The sequence below is a fragment of the Taudactylus pleione genome, unplaced genomic scaffold, assembly GCF_031769625.1.
Source record: "Taudactylus pleione unplaced genomic scaffold, aTauple2 ptg000201l, whole genome shotgun sequence".
Taxonomy (NCBI): Eukaryota; Metazoa; Chordata; class Amphibia; order Anura; family Myobatrachidae; genus Taudactylus; species Taudactylus pleione.
In genome coordinates, this window is record NW_028284603.1 from 36,914,968 (window position 1) to 36,942,708 (window position 27,741).

The following is a 27,741-nucleotide window of genomic DNA, read 5'->3' on the forward strand; positions in this document are numbered from 1 at the left end:
ATTTTCAGATTGGTCAACCGCATACACTGTGCAATTATCTGACTGATCAGCCAATATTGAGCGGATTGGCCAGATAACTGTATTATGTATGCCCAGCATTAGTCAGATCAGGCTTAAGGGGGAGATAAATCAAGCTGTAAAAAGAGTGGAGAATAGGACATGTATAGGAAGTTTCCCATAGCAACTAACCAGCTTCTAGGTAGCATTATCAAATACATAATATAAAATGACACGTAAAAGCGGATTATTTGCTAGGGTCATTCTCCATTGTCTCTGACACTCTTTTCCTAATTGTGGCCACACTAACAACCATTAAATTATAATTCTACTGCTATTTTCAAATATTGTACTGTTTATATGTCCATGGAGAATGTTTCTTCAACACTCCTGCATGCGTCTTAGCTAAATTTAAGTAAAGAGCCTTGGACGTAAGGTACTGTAACATAAAAAGTAATGTGGCTTATGACTAAGAGTAATAAAAAAAATGTTACATTCTGTGGCAAATGAAATGTCAAATCATAAAAATATACACATTTTCTTATAAATATGGGTCATAATGTTTTCATTGGAAGATCCAGTTTGCATGTGAGCTGGCAGGGTCTGTTAACACATCACATATACTTAAATAATGGGAGGATATGTTGCGAGTGAGAGAAAAGAGGAGTGTCTTTGGAGCCAGGCTGAAATGAATACCTCCTTTCAACACAGTATCCAAATGCCTGAAGCAGCAGAGCGTTGATCTGCTCTCGGTTCTCTACTCCCAGAGATTGCCTAAATAGTTGCACACCCTCCTGTGCATGCTTTTATCTCATTCCTGCTTTTATCTTCCCACCTGCAACTGAAATCACGTTTATGACTTCCAACTGGATCATACACTGACCTATTTAAAGTAAGAGAATGAACTGTTTATTTTTATTATGTACAAAGTTTACATTTATTGTCACATTTTATATGAAAACTTTATGGAGAAATGTATTTAATTTTTATTTATTGGCTGTGTGATATTATTTTCAGAATGTTTTGCAAAAGTTGTTCATTGTTAGTTTGCAAACTCAATGTTTTTATTCCTGCATCAAATGTATCCATAGATATTTAACAAAACATAATCTGTGAGTCATTTTATTTATTTATGTGCCAGCAATGTACTCAGGCATGCCAAGGTAGTATTAGTTACTAAGTACGGGTAGGTCAGAGTTATTGTAGGTCAAGGACCTTTGCAACCCACTATATATAATAACTTTGGACTATTTATGTATTAATTTGTGTATTCAAATGCTAATTATAGTCAAATGTTATACATTCATTGGACATACCTATTATGTTTTAATATAACATTTATAGAAGTCAGAATTACTGTAAATTAATGCAAAATTGTTTTATATTATTATATTATTGAAAGCTACTTTTTAAGCTGCATATACACACAACGATTTTGTTACCAACGATTTTATGAACGATTATCTGACAGATTTTTTAAAGTGTAATGAACGATTTTTTTGAACTACAAACGATTTTTGCATATTCCCTTACTGAAAATCGTTGAGTAGACAAGTCTGACTGAACTACAAACTGCAAACTACAAATGTGAACGCGCATGAACGATTATCATTCATCGTTTGACTCAGAAAGTGAACGATTTTTTCAAACTATTATCGTTAAACGATATCGTTTAGCAAATCGTTGTGTGTATATGCAGCTTTACTGAATCTGTGACAGGTAACACATACCCAACACTTACAATTATCCAAATACAGTGTATGTAGCCATTGAGCAGTAATTAATTAGTAATTAGTATTAATTATTATTATTAGTAGTAGTAGTAGTAGTAGTAATTAGTATTAGCATCTATTTTCATTTTATTTATTTTTTAACTACAATATTCAGTGTTTTTTGGTGTTTTTGCTAAGGAAAACCATACAATAACATACAATTTAACCAAAACTAACCCCACCAGGACCATTATTCCCAAATAATAACAATATAACGCAATGATGACTGAAAAAAATGGGTACAGTCTTAATGCAATATTTAAAGAGAGGGGAATAGTGGCATATCCCTGTCGCAGGGTGGTGGTTGCTGTGTCCAACCCACAGCCACCTGACATTACTTTCCATTGGTCTCAAAAGGGGTCAAAGCCCTTCAGAAATGCCTTAAAGCAAGGTCTCCCCAATTAGTCACTTGACATTGTCCCCATTGTGAGTTGTTGATGCAATCACCAATCCCCTCACCTAAATCTCCAACACTGACTGACAAAAGAGAATCTAGCATTCTGACAAAAAGACCCGCCCCTGCTCTGCCGTCCAGACTCATTCAGAGTCGGTCGAAGCGGCCGCACGGTCGTACACCACCGATGTTCACTATACTGCGCATGCGTACAGTTTGCAATGCGCGTGCGCAAACTAGCCGCTACGATCAGAAATTTCTCTCTCCTTGAACACAGCCAGGTCGGTAGTTTGAGTGACAGATTGAGGCATTTCTGGGTGGTAACAGGGGAAGGTGCTTGAAAACGGGGAGTGGAGATCCGAACGCAGGCGTGCCTAATTATGCGGACGGTGTTTTGTGGGAGTGCATACGGTTTATGGGAGTGCATAATTAACAAAGTAGCGTCATGGTACATGTGATATGGGAGGTTTTTACACTGACATGATCGTAGAGCTTAAGAGAGGGTATGGTCAACCTTAAGCTCTACGACCAGTTTCGATGGTTGCCGATGGTCTCGTTTAATCCTTATATGCCCGGAGATGACGTGCAATGCGTACGAGAAGGGGGCGTACTTTTTTGTCTTCCGACCGCTTCCTCCCCTTGGTCGGCCAACTACTGATCCGAACTTAGGGACGCAACTTGCGAGGGAATCATTTGCATATACGGCCCCTTTTCGCGTACAACCGTGCGGCCGCTTCGACCGACTCTGAATGAGGTCCTATATGTGGCGGTGCTCCTGTCCTCTCCTGGGATCTAGTTATTGACTACAGAAAAAAGAAAGACTCTTGTTTTGTGAACTATTACAAGGAAATAAAATAAGTTTAAAGCATAACTTTTGTTAATCAAGTTAAAATATGGGTGCTTTACACGTGCATAACAGAGTAAGCCATATATGAAAAAAAAAGGGAATACTCCAATGTGGCTTGATATAACTTAAGCAAATATATGATTTAAAAGTAATATAGATCTGTCAGGAAGAAGTTTACTGTCTGTATAGCTAGTACAGCTTGTGTGTAATTGTGGTGAGTAAATTATTCTGCAGAACTTCTTTTACAGAAACATAAAAAATATTGTAACAGATAATGATAGATATTGGGGTAATTATAAATAAATTGAGCTTTTGGGGGAAATAGAGTATGTATATATATATATATATATATATATATATATATATATACACATACACACACACAGGTTGAGTCTCCCATATCCGAATATTCCGAAATATGGAATATTCAGAAATACAGAATTTTTTTGGCATGACTGAGATAATGAAACCTTTGAGTTTTGATGGCTCAATGTACACAAACTAGGTCTAAGGCACAAATTATTAAAAATATTGTATAAAATTACCTTTAGGCTGTGTGTATAAGGTGTATATGAAACTAAAAGGACTTTCATTTCTGTACACAAACTTTGTTTGAACCACAAAATTATTGAATATATTGTATAAAATTACCTGCAGGCTGTGTGTATAAAGTGTATATAACACATAAATGCATTCTGTGTGTATATTTCCAAGATATTTCATTATGGTATGCAGTTATTCCAAAATACAGAATATTCCATTATCCAAAATACCCCTGGTCCCAAGCATTTTGGATATGGGAGACTCAACATATAGACATAACAATTAAAGATGATAATAACGGTGGTAATATTTCATATTCATAAGTGTACTTTCTTAGAAGAAATATCATTTAATTATACCCAAAGTAGTCATCATAGTCCCTATATAATAGGGAATCAAAATCTCCCCATTAGATAACAGGGGTACATAGATGACCACAGTGTTTATCACCAACAGAGTATCAGCAGAGAATAAAGTTTTAATTGTGTCACCCCTGTGTAACGCTGGTGACTCATGTAATTGCTACAAAAGCATACACTGTTACAATCCTAACTAAACCGCATACGTTGTTGTAATAACAGACAAAATGTCAGGTATACGAGGATGCCATACATAAACATTTTACACATATGCTGGATGGTAATAATTCGTTAAGAACGATATTGTTGTGACACCCTCTGTGTTCATTATCTAAACAAAGTCTGTACACATATAAGTTTAACTAAAAATATGAGAGTAATCAGGGTTAAGTACAGGATCTCCTTGCTTCTAATGCCCTTATGTGTTCCTGGTAGCAGTGAACAAAAATGGTGAGAGAGCAAGGAGTCTGCCCCTGATATGGAAATGAGGTAAAGTGCAGGTGGATCTGCTGTTGGGGAAATCCTGGGTAAGTATCCTGTTAGCAAAAGCTAGCACAGGATTAGCACTTCTTCAATGAGAGTTCACTAAGAAGGTGAGTATTAAAGATTGCAGTATATGTGTGTCAGATACCGTTTACATCAGAAGGTGAGTTCCCAATATTCGCTCCTGTGGTCCAGTCCATGCGCAGATTCACTCTACTGGTCAGAAGACGCGCGTTTCGCCCCTGATTTGCTTGGTAAATTGAGTCCTGTACCCATTGTGAGTTGTTGACTTAATGTATGCAGGGCATAATCACCAATCCTCTCACTTAAACTGCCAACACTAACTATGACAAAAGAGAATCTAGCATTCTGACCCACCCCTGCCCTGCCATCCTGCCCCCTCCCCACTATACTTGCCAGTGCTCCTGTCCTCTCGTGATCTGTCTCATCCCATCTGTGGTGGGAGACATTGGAGGGGCATGTACCCCTGCTCTCACTGTACATAATGGAGATTGCAGAGACTACACTTAGTAATTTTATAGATACATATTATGCGGAAAAATAATATTGAATACCCCTAAAACATATAACCACCATAAATAAATGATTTATTGTCCAATATAAATGCCTTGATTCTGTTAATAGTCAGACATAATTCAGCAGGACTTCTCAACACTGATTCTCCTCCCTTGGTTTCTGTATAAACCTATTGTTTGTCAATTATTAAAGCAATTGACAAGGTGTAGTGCAGAATGTGCCTTTACATGAATATGATATTAACCATACTTATCTACATTTAAACTATGCTAGAAATCTTATTGTGCCCTTAGATGGTGCTGGATATAAAGTGAAAAACAGTATAAGATATTAAGACAATACGTATTCTTATGAGAGGTGTCTTTAATTGTCTTTAATCGCCCACAATCCTTTTTGTGTAGTTTCAAATAATCACAGAGGGCTCCACATGATGCATATGTAAAAAAAACATAAAAAATAATTCTTAGCAATATGGAAATATATATATGTTTCTTTCAACTTCGTCTCTATTTTAGAACAGAAGATCATAAATATTTTGCGTACCAGACTCACATAACAAAGTGTGAATCTGTATATATCTGGGTATCTTTTATCTTCCCACTTTATATGATAACCGTGCGTTTGGTCAAAATAAGTGATCAGCCCAGCGCAGAGACGGTACTGCGTACCTTACTCACATTCAGTGTACGCTAACAGTGCCTGTAATGGTTTCTTTTCAGGTGTCATTCTTTAACCCTTCCATCTTCCATCATTCAGCCATACATCCTCATCATGTAAAGAAAGGGGATGATATATGTAGCTGAACAGCGATTTAATTACAGAAGACAAAACATAAATATAAAAACAAATATGAAAGATCACGACCTGATATGTTATGGAAGTGAAGTCCGGAATTCACTATCTCCTCCAACCAGGTTGATGCCTTAAATGTCAAAAAAAATTTATATAGCCAGAGTCCCGTAACCGGGTGGGATCCAGAAGGTTGGACTACACTCCAAGCACTCCCAAAATGTGTGAGTCTCCCGACAATTGCGGGAGAGTATACATACAAGTATGCTCAGCCAGTGTCGGACTGGGGCATGAAGGGCCTACCAGGGGATTGCAATAGTAGGGGCCTACTGAAGGGGCGTTACCATATGCCAAGGTTGGTGTAACCAGTGAACAGAGAGGCGTGGCAATAATATGTGCAAATAGATGAAGGAGGAGTTAACTAACAATAGCCCTTCAAAAAGCCAGAGTCAGTTCCAGATTAAGGTCCACATGGACCTGGAGCTGAAATTGATTAAGGGCCTATTGTGTGCCACTACAGGGGGTGTGACTAGTGATGTGAGAGTGTGACAAATGCTGTGTGGTTGTGATCTGCACAGGATGTGTGGTTTGTGCCATGGGGTGTGGCTAGTTCCATGGGGGGTGTAGCTAGTGCCTACCTCAGGGTTGTTTTAATAGCAGTCTAGGCCCTGAGCAAAGCAATGCCCTGGGCCCTTACCCACCCATTCACAAGAAAAAAAAATGTAAATGGTCAATAAAACTAAACCCTTCTGCATGCCCATCAGACCTCCCACACATGCAGAGTGACTCTGTCTGACTGGTCTGAAGCCGGCGGATGAGTGAAACTGGGACTGAGGTGAGTACTCATCACCTGGTGGTGATTGAGGTTAGATTAGAAAACAGTGCACCAGTGACTGGTTTATAAAAATATCACAAATTTACCAATTGGCTGAGGCTGCAGGGAGGCGGCCCCTACAAGCTTCGGGCCCTTGGGCAACTGCCCAACAAGCCCAATGGAAGAGATGGCCCTGGCCTACCTTCAACTACTTTAATTTATAGGGGCAGATTCATTTAGCCACAGTGTTTACTGCGCAGGTAAAGCTCCGGATTTAATGGGCGGAACTATTCAATTATTATGCATTTTCCCTATGAGGTAAACCTGTGGCTAGCTTGTGTTGTTAACCCATAGATTTCACGTTAAGTGTCTAGAATCTATGGGTTGCCTCTCGCGTTAAGCCCCAGAGAGTGCATTTAACATGTTTTTTATGCATTAAGAGCACCTTCTGGGGCTTAAAGTGCAGGGTAGTGAGCCTTAATTGAATAGCTCAGGACGGAGCTTTAGCCGAAGGGTAAACCCTGCAGCTAATTGAATCTGCCCCATATTGAAGCTATAACAATAACTTTTTTGTGAACGGGTATGTACTGTATAGTCTGTCTTTCCTTGAGTGCTAGAATAGTTTAGATTAAAAGAAAAAAATCGAAGATTGCTTACTGTTTATTGCCATATTTCTATAAGTGTTCATCCCACATCCCTAGTCAATGCTGTAAATTAATAAACTAATACGCACAGTAGTCAAACACACAAGTCAGGAACTTCCAGCACTTCAGAGACAGTGCTGGCTGCTGCTGGTTCTGTGCTCTGTGTAGCACAAATTCATACCTTGTGAGCAATGGGTGGGTGGGTGGTGTTGGCACCATGGTCTTCAGAGTTGGCGAGGTAAGGGAGAGGCTCGCCACCCTAAACATTTGAAAGGCATGGCACACCGTGGACGGTCAGGGACTATGCTTTACAGCAATAGGCTGCACAGGGATGCAGTCAAGAAGCCAACGGTCAAAATGCTGACCACCGGCTTCCTGACTGTGTAATCCTGACGCCTATCATTCCCTACGCCGGGAGCCCAACGCCTGGCATACTGAATGAAGGTAGGCCGGGTGGCAGGCGCGGACAGCCGCAGGGGGGGAGGGTTAGGTTAAGGAATCCGGGGGGGAATTAGGTTAGGCACCCCCCTGGGAGGGTTAGGGTTATGCTAGGGAAAGGGGGGGTTACGGTTAGGCAACCCCGGTGGGAGGTTAGGGTTAGGCTGCGAGGAAGGAGGGGTTAGGTTTAGGCACTTACAGGGGGGATTAGGGTTAGGTACTGGGGGGAAAGGTTAGGGGAGGGAAAGGGTTAGGATTAGTGAATTTACTTACCCCATCGGGATCTTCACTGCCGGTCTTCTGCTGTCGGGTTTTGAACCACCGGGCATAGGTCCGGCGGTCATTCATACCGATCCCAGCTGCACAGCCCCTGCAAGGAGGCTGTGCAGCCTATTGCTATAAAGCACAGTCCTTGACGGTCTGTGGTTGCCACTACAGTCCCTGTGCGCACAAATAAAATAAGAAAGAAGTAAGGAGGAGGGGAGGCGAGGGGGAGGGGGGGCGCAGGGGCTTTGGAATGATTTCATGTTGCCCCCCCACAACATAAAATCATTCTGACTTCCCTCGTTGGCGGCCTGGGTTCTGAAAATAGTGGGTCCACATCAGCCACCAATTGTGCCAGTCTGACCCTGCATGAGTGTGTATGTATCTGTGTGTCTGTGTGTGTGTGTGTGTATATATATATATATATATATATATATATATATATATATATATGAAAAAAATAGAATAGATCTGTGGCGCTACTCCTTAAATTGTTCACTCTCAAGGGTAGGTGGTACTATTGGAAGTCTTTTTCCTTCTTCTAACAATATGTGTCACTATACTCCTTTTTAGCAAGCAGGTGGCAGCTTAGTCCTTGAAAATGCTGATTGGTAGGTCAGATAATCTAGGAACAAGGGGGGGACCAGGCCAAGCGCCTGATAGTGTAGTAGTTAAAAATACCATGAATTAAATGTATATATATTCATATTCTTCTACCATAGATATACTTCTTCTATCTAGCTAGATACACCATCCCTATACATCATCTATACCTACCTTATATGACTTGAATGGACTCATACTACCTGGAGGTACCCCAACAGGAATTGATCGCTGTGACTTATAAGATAAGCTACTTTTTCTTGTTTGTTTTGTGTGTGATATGTGTAGCTTTGTATATTAAAACTGAATATTTACAAAATATACCACACTATGGAAGCAAATTATTCTGCTCCAATAAGGTTGTAGCTATCTGGTCGGTGATTTCCTGGGCGATGAAACATAAGCTGAAGGTCATGTCTGACGTGGAACCAATTTTGAGAGCAATCTAATGGAGGGTATCCACTAGACGATTTTATCCCTGTCCAACCTCTTAACGATTTTCCCTTGAAGTTTCCCTTGAAATATGATCTTCCACTCTGAACAATTTGCAAAAGATTTGCACAAGATTTGCAAAAGATTTGCAAATGATTTGCAAAAGATCTAACAATAAACTATGGTCCTGATTCAGACCCACTCGCGAGCGGCTGTCCGCTCGCAAGTGGGTCGATGGTCTGCACTGAGCATGCGCAGGACGGCGGGAGCTCCGTCGTGCGCATGCGCCAGACGCGACGAGCGAAGGACTTTCCTTCACTCATTGTGTCTGATCAAAGGGGGCATGCTGTCGGTGTTGATTGACAGCACGCCCCCTTTGGTGGGCGTGCCGGGGGCGTGCCTCCCTGATGGGGGCGTTCCCAAGGGAACGCCTACCGTCAGAAGCCGGCCCACTGACATCACTAGTGATGTCAGTGGGAGTGATTTTGGCTCTGACAGAGCCAAAATCACTCCGGGCCTTGCGGTTGAAAACCTCAACCGCAGGCTCCGGCTTGCAGTGGCGATGGTCGCGATGGTCACGACCATCGCGGCCATCAAACTGCACGCTCGTATAGGCTGTGGGTGGTGACCCACAGCTATACGAGCGTCCAGGAGGACGCTCCATAATTATGGAGGGCGGCCCTCATTCAGAGCGTGCGCTCTGCTCAGAGCGTACGGCTCTGAATGAGGGCCTATGTTGTTTTAATCTGTGATTGAGAGCTTTCAGCTATAGTGGGCAGACAGTGGTTCATCGTTTGATCGTTCAGCGTGAACGATGTGTAAACGATGTGTAAACGATTTGTAAGCAATCAAGTGAAATTGACCTGCATGTTCAGTCGATGGAGGAGACGATCAAACGACCAGCGGGAGCGCGCATCGTACATCGTTAGAAACAATTACTGCACGATTTGCAAACGATGTTCAAATGATGTTTGAACGATTATCGAACGATTTTATCATTATCGTTCAATCGTTCAACTTTATCGTCTAGTGGATACCCCCCTTAAGGATTGTTTCCTTATATGCTTAACATACAAGTATATCTATGGTACACACATATGAATATATATACATATAATTCATGATATTTTTATCTACTACACTATCAGGCGCTTGTCTTTGTTCATATATATACTTATATATGCATATACATACATAGACAAATATACACATATATATAGACAAGTATATACAGAGACAAATATATACATATATAGACAAATATATGTACACATATAGACAAATTATATTTTATATATATATATATATATATATATATATATACATACATACATACATACATACATTAAAACATACACACAGCCCCAGATAAAGATCACACTCACACAGAGCAGGCAGAGCAGCACCAGATATTACACTGACCTGTGGGGATGCATGTAGCTGCCCTGTATCCATGTATTCATCTGCTTGGTATTTCCCTTGTCATACTGCAGCTCCACGTTTTTCATATGTGCCCACTCTAGTCTCCTCCCTGCTCATTTGCATTTGGAGGACTGTGAGGAAATGGTTGGAACTTGGAAACCCATGAGCTCCAGCATCCCGTGGGTGGGCGGGGCTTCGGTATCCCACGGGTTGGCTGAGCTTAATTGGCTATAGGTGGCTGGCCGGGTGCTGAATGGGAAGTGGTCTGGATCAGTGATGCTCCACCGGCCCCCATTGTTAATCTGGCCGGGCCTGATGGCAGTGAACCCCCCCTTCACAGCCCGCAAAGCCCCACCCCCTCACAGAAAGGAGCGTGGCCAAACACTGAGGGGCCCACCGGGGAAATACCTAATTCTCTGGCAGCCCAGTCCAAGCCTGTGCTCAGCACTTAAATAGTAATATAGCCTTGTACCAAAAATGAATACAGTATAATTAAGATTTCTAATACAATTGTTTTATGGTTTTACACTATATCACTTTATGTATCTTATGCTGCACTTTATGTTTGCTGGAATTCATTTCTAGAGGTTTTCAAATATCGTGGTAGGAAGTTTGAGGCGATAGACAATCTCACAGGATACATAGATAAGTCTTACCTATAATATTTACCAGGGCCGTAGCTAGGGTAGTGCGGCCGGTGCCATCGCACAGGGCACCACTGGTCAGGGGGCGCTGTTTGGGCCTGTGAAATTTTTGTTTATTATCATTCTTGCTTGTAGCTTCCTCTTATTTCATCCCTAGTATCTCCTGGCGTCTCCTATCTCTTCCCTGGCCCTTCCCCATGAAGTCATGGCCCTTTTTTGGGTGCATTATGTCCCTTTGAAAAAATGAGAGGGGCGCCAATGCTCTTTCTGGCACAGGGCACCAAAAAGTCTAGTTACGGCTCTGATATTTACTGACTATACATTTAAGTGTTGAGCACTAATATGAGCCAATTTGAGCCACTTCTACACAACACATATTTCATGTATAGATATTATTTAACATAAAAATGATATCTACTACTAAGCTTTGCAAATACAGTACATGACAGAAGAATGGGAAGGTGCAATTCCCTCCACATCAAAGTCAATAAAGAAGAGGATGGGAAGCATAAGCACATTGCTTATATATCTCTATAAGCGGGATGTAATGTCCCTTCCCAATCTCCACTTGCTACTGTATCCTTCATTGTCTCTGTTATTCCTGGATTTCCTATTCTAATAAAAGGAATCTGTAGGTTTGCCTCCCAGGCTAGCAAGAATTTAAAACCCTAGAAGATACCACAGATTCGCTTCACCACCGTATTGGTGCTCCTATTAAAGACAAAGCTGTGAAAATTATATTGAGCCTGTTTTAGAAGCAAATGTAGTGACGTCACTTGGCCTTGTGATCACGTGTGCCTTGTTTGAGGCGGACCAGGGCGTTGTTTTGGTGGATTGTGGGAGTGAACTTATTTATATGTTGAGCTGTTGGGAGGTACAGTATGTTGAAGGATTTAAAAGACTGATCATATGTGAACATTACAAATTATGTGATCAATATTTTACTTTAACACATGTAATACAATACACATACGGTATATTTTACCATCTCTATATATAAAAAATAAAGTCCCCGGTTTAGGGGTCTGTCTGATCGTTTGAGCTAATCTCTAGAAACACTGAACGGATTTGTAAAGATTTCGGTTAAGCAAGTCACAGAAATAAAAACTTGCACCAAGCTACAGTACTGTATAAAAGCTGGCCAGAGTGCTGAAACAGCAAGAGGGCATCTGAAGCTGAGGTTTAGAATGAAGCAAGCCACAGAAAAACTGTTGTGCTGTGTGAGTGACTTACTACTGCAGCTGCTGCAGGGCCAAGGGCTGCACTCTAAATGCCTCTCTGAGACAGTGAGAGCCAATCAGAGATAGCAATGTGCCCTGTTGCTTAGCAGCAGCCTAGGGAGGGGAGGGAGTCAGGGACTGAGCAGGGTCACATCTAAGGAAGGCAGAGAGTGAGAGACAGCCTCCAATGAACTCATGAAGATACCCTGATGCAGACACAGTAGCCAGGAAAGAGTTAGGGAAGGCATAGCTATCAGGAATTTGGAAAAAAAAAAAACAATCGGGGCACCATCAACTGATTGCCATTCGATGGTGGCAAACATTGGACCACCACCATCAAATGGTAAAAACACTACAATTGGAACAGAAACAGTGATAATTAGTAGCCATCGGATTCCGATGTCCATCCCTACACTGAACCTGCAGGTGGACTTAGGCCACCACACCTCCACCGTGAAGGGCTCCCTCTCCATATGTTTCCACTGAGCCACATGCCCTCGGTGAACCCATGTAAGTCAGTGCTGTTCTTGGACAGGGGCACTACAGTGAAGAAGCTCAATAGGAAGACCAGGAAATGCAGGGTGCACTGTGCAAAGGGGACATTGTTTATTGCCATGTTCGGCAACTGAGGAGCGGTGTGCATGGAGGCTATGGAAATATACAAAGATCACCCAGCCCCGGGGACATGCTGCTGATAATGCTTATGGTAGCTGTAATACAAATATCTCATCCATGATCTTCCTGCCCTTCTCAGCACAACCCAAAGGCCGGGCCCCAGCCAGCTGCAGGGCAGCAGCAGTGGGGGTTGTGGTGAAACTGGTGAGATGCAGGGGGCAGGAGTGAGAAGCAGGTGGTTGTGGTGAGATTCAAAGGCATATGGTGTGATGCAGGGGGCTGTGGTATGAAGCAGGTGAGAGAATCAGGGGTCTGTGGTGAGATGCAGGGGGCTGTGATGACATGGCATAGGTTGTTATGAGATGCAGGGGGCTGTGATGACATGGCATAGGTTGTTATGAGATGCAGGGGGCTGTGATGACATGGCATAGGTTGTTATGAGATGCAGGGGGCTGTGATAACATGGCATAGGTTGTTATGAGATGCAGGGGGCTGTGGCAAGATTAAATTGCTCCTATGCAAAGCCAGGGCAGGTCGCTCAGATAAAATAAATATTTGATTATGCAGCATTTCCAATAAAGATTGACATGCTAATAATACATTTGTATTATATTTATTTATTTATTTATTTATTTATTTATTACCAGTTATTTATATAGCGCACACATATTCCGCAGCGCTTTTACAGAGAATATTCGGCCATTCACATCAGTCCCTGCCCCAGTGGAGCTTACAATCTATATTCCCTACCACATGCACACGCACATACACACAATAGGGGTAATTTTGTTAGGAGCCAATTAACCTACCAGTATATTTTTGGAGTGTGGGAGGAAACCGGAGAACCCGGAGGAAACCCACGCAAGCACAGGGAGAATATACAAACTCCACACAGTTAGGGCCGTAGTGGGTATCGAACCAACGACCTCAGTGCTGTGAGGCAGTAATGCTACCATTACACCATCTGTGCTGCCCTAAGAAGCATTGCCATAGTTAAGGTGTATACAGTACAGTGTGGTATTCATAATTGTATAGTCAATCCCTTATATGTAAGGTGTTTAGACTACAGTATGATACTAATCACCTTTTTCAGCCCTCCTGGATAAACAGATAAACCAACCAAAGGTGGTTCATGGGATAGAAAAATACATCTTATAACAATGTTTGGTATGTGTTTATTTAACGGTTATCCATTAAAAAGTCTGCTTTGTAATTTACATATTATGCACAGTATAACTACTGACATTTTAAGTTGATTTAACATTTTCAACACAACTCATATAATAACAAACATTTTTGTTTGTTTGTGTTTTGTCTTTGGAGGTTTGGATAAAGCTGGCCATACACCAGACCAACTTTCCTCCAACCATCTAACTAGTTAGTTGGTTGAAATGAAAATTCGGTAATGCATGGGGGCAATGCAATCAGCTATTTGCTCCCAAACACCGGAAAACGGACGAAAGCTGTTGTTCAGACAAGTTTTTTAAATCAAAGATTTAACCAACTTGCTTGAATTACCTTTTTTTGTGCTTTCTGGTGTTTGGGAGCAAATTGCTGATTGTCATTTGCTCCCATCCATTACCAGATTTTCATTCCAATCAACCAACCAGTTGGATGGTTGGAGTTGAAAGTTGATCTGTTGTATGGCCAGCCAGCTTCAACCTTTCAAACTTTTAACTTCTAAATAAATCTCACACCATGGCATAGTGAGCACTCAGCAACACCAGCTAGCACGAGAAATGCGATCACTTCAGTAGTAGCACTTTGCTTGTTTGCATAATTGATTTAGAAGAACAGATTGCTGCAAAATCACATACAAATCACTTGTGTAGTGTTATAATAACTTGTTAGCCAGGATTAAAAGGTCTCTTCATTTGTTAGTAACACTGAGCCTGATTCATCACGGATCGCAACTGCAACACCGTACTCAGATCGGCTGATGTTGCATACAGTGCATGCGTATGCATCGCAGTGTCACGTGTGTGAGTTGGCATTGCGATCATACTGTAATCACTTACACAGATAAAAAGCCATCACAAATCAAGGGATGGGTCATCAGCATTTGGGGGTGGTGACTGGGGAGTAGTTGGAGAAACACAGGCGTACCTGTCCGTTTGAACGCCGGTACATGGCCATACAAAATTAGCCACTGCGACGGCATACGCAGCTTGAGTACTCACTGCGTGCGACGAGGTTAGCAATTTCTGAGTAAGGTCAGACCCATTGTGCATGAGCGGCCGATGTTCCTGATATATATGCAGGATTGAAAGGTATTACAGATGTGTGAAAGCAGTAGTGGGCGTCTCTATGCTCTTTGCGATTGCATTCATTAACATATTTTCGCAGCAGCCTGCATGCGTAAATGCAGTTACGATCGCAATAGCGATCCATAGTGAATCAGGCCCTCTGTCTCTGCCATATGCACCCATCTAAGTAATTATATGTATTTATTCATTAATGCTTTTTGTGGAATGAAATATGGCTACTTCAAGACTTTCTATAAAGGTGATGCATACAGCATTATGGTATGCGTTCAGCATCCAGGTGGTCGGGATGCTGAAGTTTACATTAACTTTGGCAGAATACCGACGCCAGTCAGAATCCCAGCACCAGCATCCCAACCGCCGGGATGCCGAAGGTAAGTAATGGGGCAAGGGGAAGGGTTAGGGTTAGGCACTAGGGGGAGAGTTAGAGTTAGGGTAAGGTTTATGGTGCGGGAATGGGGAGGTTAGGTTCAGGCACTAGGGGGGTAGGTTAGGGTTAGGCACCAAAGAGGTAGGGTTAGGGTTAGTGTAGGGAGAGGGAGAGGGTTAGCATACTGACCAGCAAGTGTTGGTATATTAACCCTGTAGGGATCCCGGCATCGGGATTCTGACTGCCAGGATCCAGACTGTCGGTATTTCATACCGATTCCCAGCATTACTATATGACTTTCATGTGAGTTAATCATACACTTGTTGCAATATCTCTGTGTAGCTAATGAGCAAAAAAATAAATTCTCTTAAGCTGGGTACACTGCTATACAATCATTGGGCCGTTCTTTCGATTTCAACTCATTCATTTGACATCGCAAGAGTGTGTACGTACCTTCCATCATGTTTGTTGGATAAAAACTGGTGGAATTGAAGGATTGCATCTTATGCACTATTTAACATTCATCCGATTCGATGGTGCCATATTGAACCAAAAGTGAAGTGTGTACGCACTTTCCACCATTCATCCGATTCATTAAATTTTTCTCACAGGTCGGATCTTTGTAAGACAAGACCCCTGGCATTCCGCACTCCATGACTGAACCTGCATAGTGTTCCAATCAATTCTGTGGTTGTGCTTACGCAGCCATGGGTATCCGACTATAATCTCATGGGAAGCCTTGAGTATGATTAAGAAGTTGATATGTTCAACACGAAGGGCTCTAATAGGTTTGGTTCTTTTAGACATAGTTCCATTAGGCATAGGTCTACCATCGATAGAGGTCAAGGAGATAGCATTATCCAAGGTGACGCAAGGAATTTATCATTTATCTGCCAAACGTGAGGACATGAAATTTTCTGCTGTTCCAGAATCCAGGAGGGCAGACACAAATACAGGACTAGACTTAATGTCTAGAGCTATGGACAAAACAGAGTCATTCTGCTTTGGGGATGGAAGTATTACTCCTACGGGCGTTTCCCGGCTTGCGGGTACAGGAAGTTACCAGGTGACCCGTGTCTCCACAGTATAGACAAAGGCTCTTTTGAATGCGTCGTTCTTCTTTAGAAAGACGGGTATGATTAACCTGCATTGGTTCTTCATCTGTAAGAGAGGGAAGAGAACGGGTAGGAGGAGGTTGAGGAAGAGGCCTTAAATGATCAGCTCTGTGCTTCTCAGCTTAGTGCTCTCTAAAGCATATATCAACCTTGGTTCAGAGGGAAATGAGATCATTAAGACTTGAGGGTAAATCACGAGTGGCTAGATCATCTTTTATACGATCCGATAGTACGTGCCAGAAGGCTCTTCGTTCCATCTGAGCTCTGATGCCAACGTCTGGAACTGAATGATGTACTGACTGACAGGACGAACACCTTGTTTCAGATTCATAATACTGGTTGAAGCAGAAGTGGTTCTTCCAGGCTCATCAAAATTCCTCCTGAATGATGTTAAAAATTCTAGGTAATTATCCAGTAGCCACAGGTTCTCAAACTCGGTCCTCAGGACCCCACACAGTGCATGTTTTCCAGGTCTCTTCACAGAATTAAAAGTGAAATAATTATAAGCACCTGTGGATCTTTTAAAATGTGTCAGTGAGTAATGAATACACCTGTGCACCTGCTGGGTGACCTGGAAAACGTGACCTGTGTGGGGTCCTGAAGACCGAGTTTGAGAACCTCTGCAGTAGCGGATCTGAACGCTCCCAGAGCACGGAAACCCAATCTAAGGCTGAGCTGGACAATAAAGACACAATATAGGCCACTTTGGTTTTAGGAGTAGGGAAATTGAAGGGTTGTAATGTAAAATGTACATCACGATGGTTGAGAAATCCATGACACAGTTTAGGATTGCCATCAAACTTGCCAGGTGCAGGTAAATACAAACGAGGAGGAACTCCAGAAGCAGATACCACAGAAGTGGAGACAGAAGTAACTGCAGGCATACTTGGAGTAGTTAGTGTAGCTTGTAAGGTATCTTGACGGAGTGCCATTTCTTGAACATACTGTCCTATTTGGTGTTGCATGGTCTCCAATCCTTCCAGATGGGAAGCCATGCCATGAATTAAAGAATGAGGTGAATCCAGATAGACTGCCAGAGTGAAGTGGAAATCCTGGTATGCTGAATAGTGGCTGAGAGGGATATCCGGTAATGCTGTGATGATGGCTGAAAGGGAAATCCAGTAATGCTGTGATGATGGCTGAAAGGAGAATCCGGTAATGCTATGATGATAGCTGAAAGGAGAATCCGGTAATGCTGGGAAAATGGCTGTGCAGGAATGGGTTAACTGAGGAGACAGGTTCAGGCAGGAGTGGGTCTCGTGGAAGGTGCAGGGCTGATCACCAGCGGAGTGCAAGGTAAGGCAGAGCGGTGCAGGCTAGGTCGTGACACTACCAGTGGGCAGCTGACATTGCTGGCAATGATCTCTCATGCACAAACTGTCTTTACAGAGGCAGGATGTTGTCGCCATCATCATCTGATACCTCACACTCATCAGTGTGTGCATCATCTTCACACAGTATAAATTTGTTCCAGCTGGAATCTAACATTACAGCCTCAGGTGACTTTGGAATTTTTGGATGTAATTGGCGGTAAAGGTTTTCCTCGTGAGGTTTGTAATTAATTTTGATGAACATCATCTTTTCCACAATTTAAGGAAGTAGCCTCCTACGCCAATCGCTGACAAGGTTCCTGGCTGTGCTGAAAACTCTTTCTGAGTACACACGGGAGGGTGGGCAGCTCAAGTCAGACAAAGCCAGTTTGTGCAAGGGCCTCCAAATTGCCTTTTTTTCATGCCAGTAGTGAAACGGACTGTCTGACATGCCTACAGTATTTGGATGCTATCATTAAAATAGTACTCAACCATTCTTTGAATGGTGACTGTATCAGATGGAGTCACGATAGAGGTCTCAATAATTGTAGGCAATTCTTTTAGACCCAACCAGATGTCAAAACTTGGTTGTATTGACTCATCTGCATCATCAGTGGGTCTTTTTTTGGGAAAGTTCAGTTTTTTTCTGGCAGAGAAACTGAAGCCATCGCTGCATCACGTGCCACTTGAGCTGACAATTTCCTTGCCAACAGCTCTTTGCATCTCTTCAGATCTGTGTCTGCTGGGAAGAAAGACACGACGTATGACTTAAAGCTAGGATCCAGCATGGTTGCCAAAATGTATTGATCCGATTGTAAGATCCTGACAACCCTTGCTGTGAAGCAAATAAAGGACTTGATCTACAAGTCCAACATGCTTAGCTTTGTTTCATCTCCTCCTTCAGCTTATCAAGCAGTCTAATTAGGGGAATTACCTGACTCAAGCTGGCAGTGTCTGAGCTCACTTCACAGATGCAGCCAGAAAAAGGGTCACCAGGGAGATTGTCATTACACTGGCAGCTTCATTGTTTATTTGTCCAGTTGCGCAGCACCGGCCCAGATGGAAAGCACAGCCTGTATGCACTTGTAATGAAATTTAGCAGCCGTGGCCCCTCGATGCCCCTCTGAATCTCGGGGCCCAGGAAAGGGGTACCCTTTTTACCCCTCTGTCACCGGGCCTGGGCGGGGCTAAATGATGCAAAAATATGTAATTTAGCCCCGCCCCAGTTGGCTCTAAGGGAAGCGGGGCCTAATGACATAGGAGCCCGACCCATCCCTGAAAGTGGCCAGCTATGTCTCCACTTCGGGCTTCTCCCAGAGAGGAGATTTAAAAAGTGGGCAAGTATGACATGTACCAGAAGGATTGTAAGTTCCTGTCCGCAGTGAGCAAATTTGTGCATGTATTGTATATGGTAATAGGTTTTTCACTGTGCAGTAGGAAGTGGCCTCATGCAAATCACCATCGCGTTTTGAGAGATGTGTATCATACTTGCCTACCCTCCCGATTTGTCCAGGAGCCTCCCGGAAATCGGTTGCTGCTCCCGGCCCCCCAGAAAGACAGGCAAGCCTCCTGGCAGCTGCTGGCAGCCGCTGACCCCGTTTGCTCCCCCCCCCCGCGCAATTGTATAAGAATCCCCCGCAGCGAGGGGGGGGCGGTGACACGATTCACGGCAAATTGCATCATTTTAGCCATGCCCCCTGCTGCACGATGCCGTAAATCTCGGCAATGTGTAGCGGGGGTGGGGCCAAAATTATGCGATCGCATGGCCATGCCCCCCGCTCCACCCACAAATGCCGGCCACATATTTTGCCGATCTGGCTGCCCCCAGCCAGAATGTCGGCATCTATGATGTGTATTCATGTGTGCATTATTAGATCTAGTACTGTATTACACAACTTTTCAAAATAAATGCTTCATCATCTTGTTATTTGAATGATATTTAATGTTGGTTTTAAATTATCTCAAATTATGTGTATTTTTATTATTTTAAGATGAGCAATGTAATGACAATTTAGACATATAGGGGTACACAATTATGTATGTACATTGCTAATGAGGAGCTCCCCACCCTGCCAGACCAATTCTGACCTCAGAGGAGCCTCCAGTGAGCATTGCTGGGCCACCCTTACCTCTGGGCCTCAGAGCAGCCAGACACCTTAAAGTGGGTATGTAGTCAAGAAACCGACGGTCAAAAAACGACCGCCGGCTTCCCGACTGTGAAATCCCAGCATGGGAGTAATGATAGGCATCGAAATCCGGACGTCTATCATTATCCACTCGCCGAAATCCTGACGCTCAGCATACAGAATGAAGGGGGGGGGTTAGGTGTAGGGTCTCCCTGGGGGGACTTAGGGTTAGGCACCCCCTGGGAGGGTTAGGGTTAGGCTAGGGGAATGGAGGGTTAGGTTGCAGGGAGGGGGGGTTAGAATTAGGCGCCCCTGGGGGGAGGGGAGGGTTAGGCACTGGGGGTGAGGTTAAAGTTAGGCACCCCTAAGGGAGGATTAGGGTTAGGGTGCGGGGAGGGTGGGATAGGGGTGCCCCTGGGGGGAGGTTAGGGTTAGGCACTGGGGGGGAGGTTATGGTTAGGCACCCCTAAGGGAGGATTAGGATTAGGGGGGAGAGGGGTAGGGTTAGCGTACTTACCTTCCCTGTTGGAATCTGCGCTGTTCGGGCTGCCGGCGTCGAGAATTCAACCGCCGGGCTCATGTCCGGCGGTCATTCATACCGATCCCCTTACAGTGTTATGCGTGTTCTCTTGATAGCTTTAAAAGTTGTTAATTGGTAGTTCCCTCAGTTTAGCTTGAATTTTGTCATGCAGAGGGTACTGTGTTATTAAAACTTATAAGGATGATATTTTAACGACAAGGATATAACAAGTTTTTACAAGTGTGAATATTTGTCCTACTGCTGCATTTATAGCATGCTTACTTTTAAGTTTTTGTTTACTTTTATGCTTAGTTTTTGAAAAATCCCCAAAAAATCAGTTTAAGCCTAGGTTTACAGATTTCACAAATACACAGGAAAATGAGCATGGTGAATTAGTGGAAGTAGTGAAACGTCACTTTACAAATTGCTAACACTTTAGGGCTGCCACCTTCACTTCTACTTGTTCAGTTTTCCCCTAAAATACTTCTGTTTAGGCCCAAAGACAGTGGGTATACGGCAATAAGTCCCTATGTCTGGCGAGCAAGCACTCCACTGAATGTTCTCAAGTCCCATATTAGGTGCAAATTTTTTTACCGCCTGTCACTGTACAAATGATGCAAGGTACATGTATAGATAGAGCCCCCCTCTCCGTCACATTCCCCTGCCCAAGCTAGCTCGTGGGTAAGTGTACAAGGGGTCTACTCTTCCCTCATACAGACTTTACAGCAAAGACACCAGGAAGGCACTGGTGTTTGTGTACAGGTGCATGATGATACTGTGCAGCACAATACAGTAGATCACATAATTAGTTAGGCACCAGCCCATCTCTTATCTCAGAACAGACTTTCTTTATTTACTCCTCCTCCAACACATGTTTTGGGCTACAAAAAATACCCATAAAAATAAGCATTAAACTCCGTTCTCCACTACAGCACGTAAGTAGTAGAACACAAACATGTCTTATCTATGGCCATCCTTATTGATTTACTTGTCTAACACTGAAAAGAGAAGATGTGGAGTTACTTTTATTTCATTGTTTGACACTTTCTAGTGAGCTCCAGTACACTGCTGTATTATCATTATCCAGTAAAGTTTTTGTTTATATGGGGCCCATTCATTGTTAGGAGCCCCTGATAATTGAGTATCCAACTTAACTAACTGAGCAGATCAGCATTGCTGCGGGGCAAAAATCAGCAATTCCCGCTATCCCTAACACTGTTGCTACAGGTAACATTGATACTTACCATTGCCTAGTCTGCCCAGTACGCATGTGAGGTCACAGATGCTCATGGCCGCAGGGGACGCAGGAGGAGGCAGAGGGATGTGATCAAATCCCTCTTTATAACCTAGTCTTCCTTCCAATAGGAAGGAGCAGGACTTCAGAAGCCAACACCTTCTGAAGATGGTGTAGGTACCCACTGGCGGGATGTAGTCAGGAAGCCGACGGTCTAAATATCGACCGCCGTCTTCCTGACTGTCAAACCCCGGCAAGGTACTAATGACAGGCGTTGAAATCCCGACGCCTGTCATTAGACCTACGCTGGGAGCCCGGCATACTGAACGAAGGTAAGCTGGGCGCTGGGTGCGGACAGCCGCGGGGGGGAGGGTTAGGTTTTAGGGTTCCCGGGGGGACTTAGGGATAGGGACCTCCCCATGATGGTTAGGTTTAGGTTTGGGGGGTTAGGGTTAGGCACCCCTGGGGGTAGGTTAGGGTTAGGCACCCCCCCGGGAGACTTAGGGTTAGGCTGCAGGGAAGGGGGGTAGGTTTAAGCACTTAGAAGGGGTTTAGGGTTAGGCACCTGGGGGGGAGGTTAGGGTTAGGCACCCCTAAGGGAGGGTTAGGGTTAGGGGGGAAAATAGGGTTAGTTATACTAACCTAATTAGCGATCAGGATCTTCACCTCTGCCAGGCTTCCTGCTGTCGGGATTTGAACCGCCGGCCATGCACCCGGCAGTAATACATACTACACCCCCACTGGCAAACTCCGTAGACTTTCAGTTTTTGGAGTTTGCTGAATATTAGACATGCTCTTCGGGCCTTTAATAATGAATGAGCCTGTTGCTAAAAACATGGGGAATCTAGCAACCACATATGTAAAAGGGCCCATAGTGATGATAAATAGGCACCTGAGATTGCGCACAAAGAAACTTCAAGATAGCAAATATTGCTCCCTCACAGCAATGGAATATGGACACAGAGAAAAAGCCCAAATATTTATATACAAAAGACCACAAGGCATGAAACTGACTCCAGGAGCAGCACTAGAGTTATCAGAGGAGGAAGCAGTCAGCAAGGCTACACACAAAGCGATTACAAATCAATATACAATTAAAACCATCATTTTATATATAGGGGCCTATCCATTTTGTTGATTACACTGCACAACAATGAAAATGTTTCCAATGTGAAAATAGTTACTTCTAATTGATTTCAGCATGCAAAAAATGAATATGACATTTAAAACTCTCAGTTAGCTCTGAGTTCCGAGATATAGCCCATTTATGACGATGTAGGGGTATTCCTAGTGAATTGGGTAGAATGGAGAGAATCTTACCAGCAATCTGCGTTCACAGGATTACCCACACAAGATAACTGTGGTGCACTGAGTGACAAGCATAGTGAGCGATTCCACCAAGACATTTCAACAATGGAACAAAGATATCAGGGTAGGTGATCACTACTGTTGGACAGTGACAAGAGATGCCCCAGAAGAGGAGTACAAGCGACAAGCAAAGAGAAAGCACCCCCATGAATAGGCCACTATATTAGATAGTACTTTCGTATGCTGTATGTTTGTTTCGTGTTCTTATTTGTGATTGATTGAATTAAAACAACTGTTATTTATTTTCTATCAAGAAAATATCAGATTATTTTAAAATAGCTTTTCACTATGACTATATTACTAATGTACACACAGTCAGAGCCGGCCCTAGCCAATATGGTGCCCTAGGCAAGATTTTGGCTGGTGCCCCCTAGCATATAATCCCACCACCAATCTTAGTGTTTATACGCTGACGCCAAAAGATTATATGTATATATTTTCTTAAATAATTCAAGTTCCTAACAGTCCTTCAATGTTTCGGGTTTATTTCAACCCTTCTTCAGCGTTGAAAAAAATCTGAAACATTGAAGGACTGTCTGGAACTTGAATTATTTAAGAAAATCTGATGTGTGCGGCTGCATGTGGGTGTATGTTGGTTTAAAATTCGCCTGCTGGATGCAAAAAGGATTTGCCTATGAAGCAAAGGGAGTACCGACTTAACAGAAATTGTGTGTGTATATGTATATATATATATTAGGGATGTGCAGGCTCGGATAGGTTCGAGTTTGCACACCAAGTTCGGATTTTTCCCTCCAAAAAAACGGAACTCAGAAAGAGGCCAAACGTCATCTTGCATGGACAAACATCATCATTCCTGGACTTTTTGGAGGGTGTTACACTGACTGGCTGCATTTCTCTGCACAGCGCCGGTTGAATGGCTGGTGCGGTCAGTAGGTAAATTGCATTTAGGTGCCGCGGCCCAACTAGATGCCCCTCAGAACCATGGGGCCCTCTCAACCTCGGGGACAGTTGTACCCCTTATACCCCCCTCACACCGGGCCTGTATGTGTGTGTATGTGTATGTATATATATATTATATATATATATATATATATATATAGTGCTATACACACACACACACAGTAGGTAAAGTTTGGCACTCAATTATCCTCCAGGAGCTGTGACACTCCTTACTATGTGGTGTATGTATTTGCATTAATACATACACTAATTTGATTACTTTATAGAGAGACATGACACCCACCTCTGATTATGAAGACTAGTGCCCGGCTGCTGCAGTGTTGATGGAGGGGTGACTGAGGTGACGGGCCTTGGATGGAGAGTCAGGCATCCCGGGAATACAGGTTTGGGGGCAGAGCTTAACGTGATTTGGGGGCGGGGCTAAGTGGTAATCAGACACGCCAGGAGGCAGAGTTTTAAAAGGCCTGACTCGGTAGGCGGGGCTTCGGGCACTCTCTGTAGTGCAATGGGTCTCCTGTAGCCAGAATGAGCTCATTCTGACCGGGCTCTCACCAGAGTCACCTGTCTGGCTGACTGCTGCACTGCCCGACCGGAGTTGTGCTCCGATTGTGGCAGTGAGGGGGTGAGAGCTGCAGAGCCATGGAATGCCCCTAGGCATTCCAGATGCCCTAGGCATTTGCTTACAGTGCTTATGCCTAGGGCCGGCTCTGCATACAGTATAGTAGTGTAGCTCAAAAAATAGAGCTAGTAAAAACATTCTGAAATCATTTTAGTTTTTCTTGACCTCAAATTAGTTATGTATGACTATTTTTAGAAAGGAAACAAATTAAAAGTATTAATTTGTTGTACAGTGTTATCAGGGGCCGCCACTGTAGTAGGGAAATTAAATCAATGTGACCCATGTTTGATGATTGGATGTCAGGGTGTACTCATCACCAGGGACGCTTTCCTTTTTCAGTCTGGCTCATTTTACAAAATGTCATGAATACAAAAATAAAAGAAAATATGATTTGCAAATGTTATGAAAAACTGTGGGCCTGATTCAGAGCCGGACGCTATTTGCGGTCGCTCGTTCAGAAAAAGGGGCTGGCTATTTAAATTAAGCGCTCGTTCTTTGCGGTCTGTGGACGCCTCTATGTCTGAACGAGCAAACGAAACATGCGCTCACTATTTTGAAAAAAACGCCCCCTGGCCGCTCACATCATACGTCATCTCCGCTATTTATTTGATTAATCGAGTACATCGAAAGGCGTCTGAACTACTTGCAGTGCTTGTGGTTGGATTTTCCTACCGCAATCATGCGAACAGTTCTGGCTAAAAGACAACCAAGTGACGTGGTCGATGACGCTGCTTTGTTAATTATGCACACCCTCAAAACGCCCGTTTTGACCATTTGGCACGCCTGCGTTCGGATCTCCACTCCCCGTTTTCAAGCACCTTCCCCTGTTACCACCCACAAACGGCTCATTCTGTCACTCAAATTAGCAGGCATTCGCTATTTTGCGAGCACACGATTTCCGACCGCAATGACTGGTTCACGCATGCGTATTACAAATTTACAACCCATACGCATGCGCAGTTGTGCGAACATCGCTCGGAGCGAACGAGCGGCTCTGAATCAGGCCCTGTGTCTCTATTAAAACACAGTCATAAATTTTAACACGTATGTTCTTGTCTTCCTCAACAATTTTGAATGGACTATCTTCATGCATCGCAATGTTTTTGAACCATGTGCCTGCCTTTATAGTACCATATTGCTAATATCAGCACTGCTACTACTGCCAGTGTCACCTTCTAATGTCTTACCATTAAACGTATCTCAAAATAAATAAAATGGTTGTGATCTTATAAACCCAAATTCAAAACATGCAAAAAAGTCACACAACACAGAAAGATCTAAAGAAACTTTATGTTGCTGTCATATTTAGTTTTTACGTCTTTTTTAGAGCACTGGATACCCATTAGCAGTGGTGAAGCAAGACTCTCTGTCAGCTGGGGTAAAACCATCAGACTCATCCACATGCCCTTATTTGCCACCAGACCCCTCTACATGCCCATTATATGCCATCAGACTCCTCCACATTACCTTATTTGTGATCAGACCCATCCATATGCCCCTTATATGCCAATAGAATCCTTACATGCCCTTATTTGCCACCAGACCAATCCATATGCCCCTTATATGCAACTAGAATCATCTGCATGTCCCTTATATGCCATCAGACCTCTTCATGTGCCCCTTATATGCCATCAGACTCCTCTACATGCCCATTACATGCCAACATACCTATCCACATGCCCCTTATATGACATCAGACTCCTCCATATACTCTTTATATGCCATTAGACTCCTCCACATACCCCTTCTATACCTTCAAACGCATCCATCTGCCTCTTATATGCCATTAGATCCATCCATATGCCCCTTATATGCCATCAAACCCCTCTGCATGCTCCATTTGTGCTATCAGACCACTTCACATGCCCTTTTTTTACCAGATTTCTCCACATGCCTATTATATGACATCAGACTCCTACACATGCTCATTTTGTACCATCAGATTACAACATATGCCCCTTATATGCCATATATTCTACATACCCCTTATATGCAATCAGACACAGGGGGAGATGTATAAATCCTTCTAAAGAGGGCAAGTGGAGAGGTTTCCCATAGAAAACAATCAGCTTCTAGCTACAGTATCATTTATATAGTACATTGTATAAAATAAAAGGTGGAAGCTGTTTGGTTGCAATCGGAGACTTTTCCAATTGTCCTCTTTAAAAGGTTTGATACTATACATCTCCCCTTCTGTGTGTAGTCATTGTCAGTTTACATAAAAATACATGTCACTAACTGTGGGAGCTGGGCTGCAGGCTCTCTCTTTCCTCCCTGCATTCTGTATCCTGTCACTCTGAACCTGCACAATATCCTGGAGACAGCCACAGTGCCACTGATCTGATTCTGAAATATGGTTATTGATCATCACCTTTCATTTTACCCTCTGCACTGCTGACTAATCCTGCCATGGCTGTGGCTTCTGGGCTGTCACCCTCCGTCACAGGACACGTGCCCTGTCTGCCCTCCCCTAGCTTTGCCCCTCTCTTGTAGAGTTGCAAGTTACCCACCATGTTTTAGGGAAAGCATAATCTTTATATCAATGTCTTAAAGTAATCCATAGTATGTGATCATATTTTATGGCAGTGCAGTACTAAGCAATCCAATCTGTACTAAATAGATCATTAAATAATCTCTACTTGGTACACAGGTTAACTAATCTGCTGAATAATTTTCTGATGTCCAATTACAAGAAATCAGATTCGAATTCCTGAAATAATAAAATCCAGTTTTTATACAATTTTGTCAATAATTCATTCCTGACTTGTTTCTGTTCCAAAAATAAACTTTGCATGTTTCTGTTACTTAGAAATATGTTTCCTGGAAGCATACCAACATAGATTCTACAAGAAGAAATGTACAGATGTGCAGCAGATTCACACACCTTTATTCTATCTCCACTGCTCAACAGCTGCAAACTTTTTTCAAGGGTGTTTTTGCAGACAAAATAAATGCCTAATACATTATAGGCTGAGGTTATTATACTGGAAAATGGTATATTTACTAAAGTGCAGGTTTTTAGAAGTGAAGACCAATCAGATTCTATTTAACATTTAACTAGCACCTTGTAGAAGATA

The 27,741-nt window shown here is 43.0% G+C and overlaps 1 protein-coding gene across 1 annotated transcript in view; it reads left to right on the forward strand.

The window, feature by feature from the left end:
• The first annotated feature begins 719 nt into the window (after nucleotides 1-719).
• EFEMP1 (EGF-like fibulin extracellular matrix protein 1) overlaps nucleotides 720-27,741 on the forward strand; it is a 114,529-nt gene continuing 87,507 nt past the window's right edge. Inside the window, exon 1 of the mRNA XM_088477325.1 lies at nucleotides 720-889. The gene's annotated coding sequence lies outside the window, so the exon portion shown is untranslated. The remainder of the gene's footprint in view (nucleotides 890-27,741) is intronic.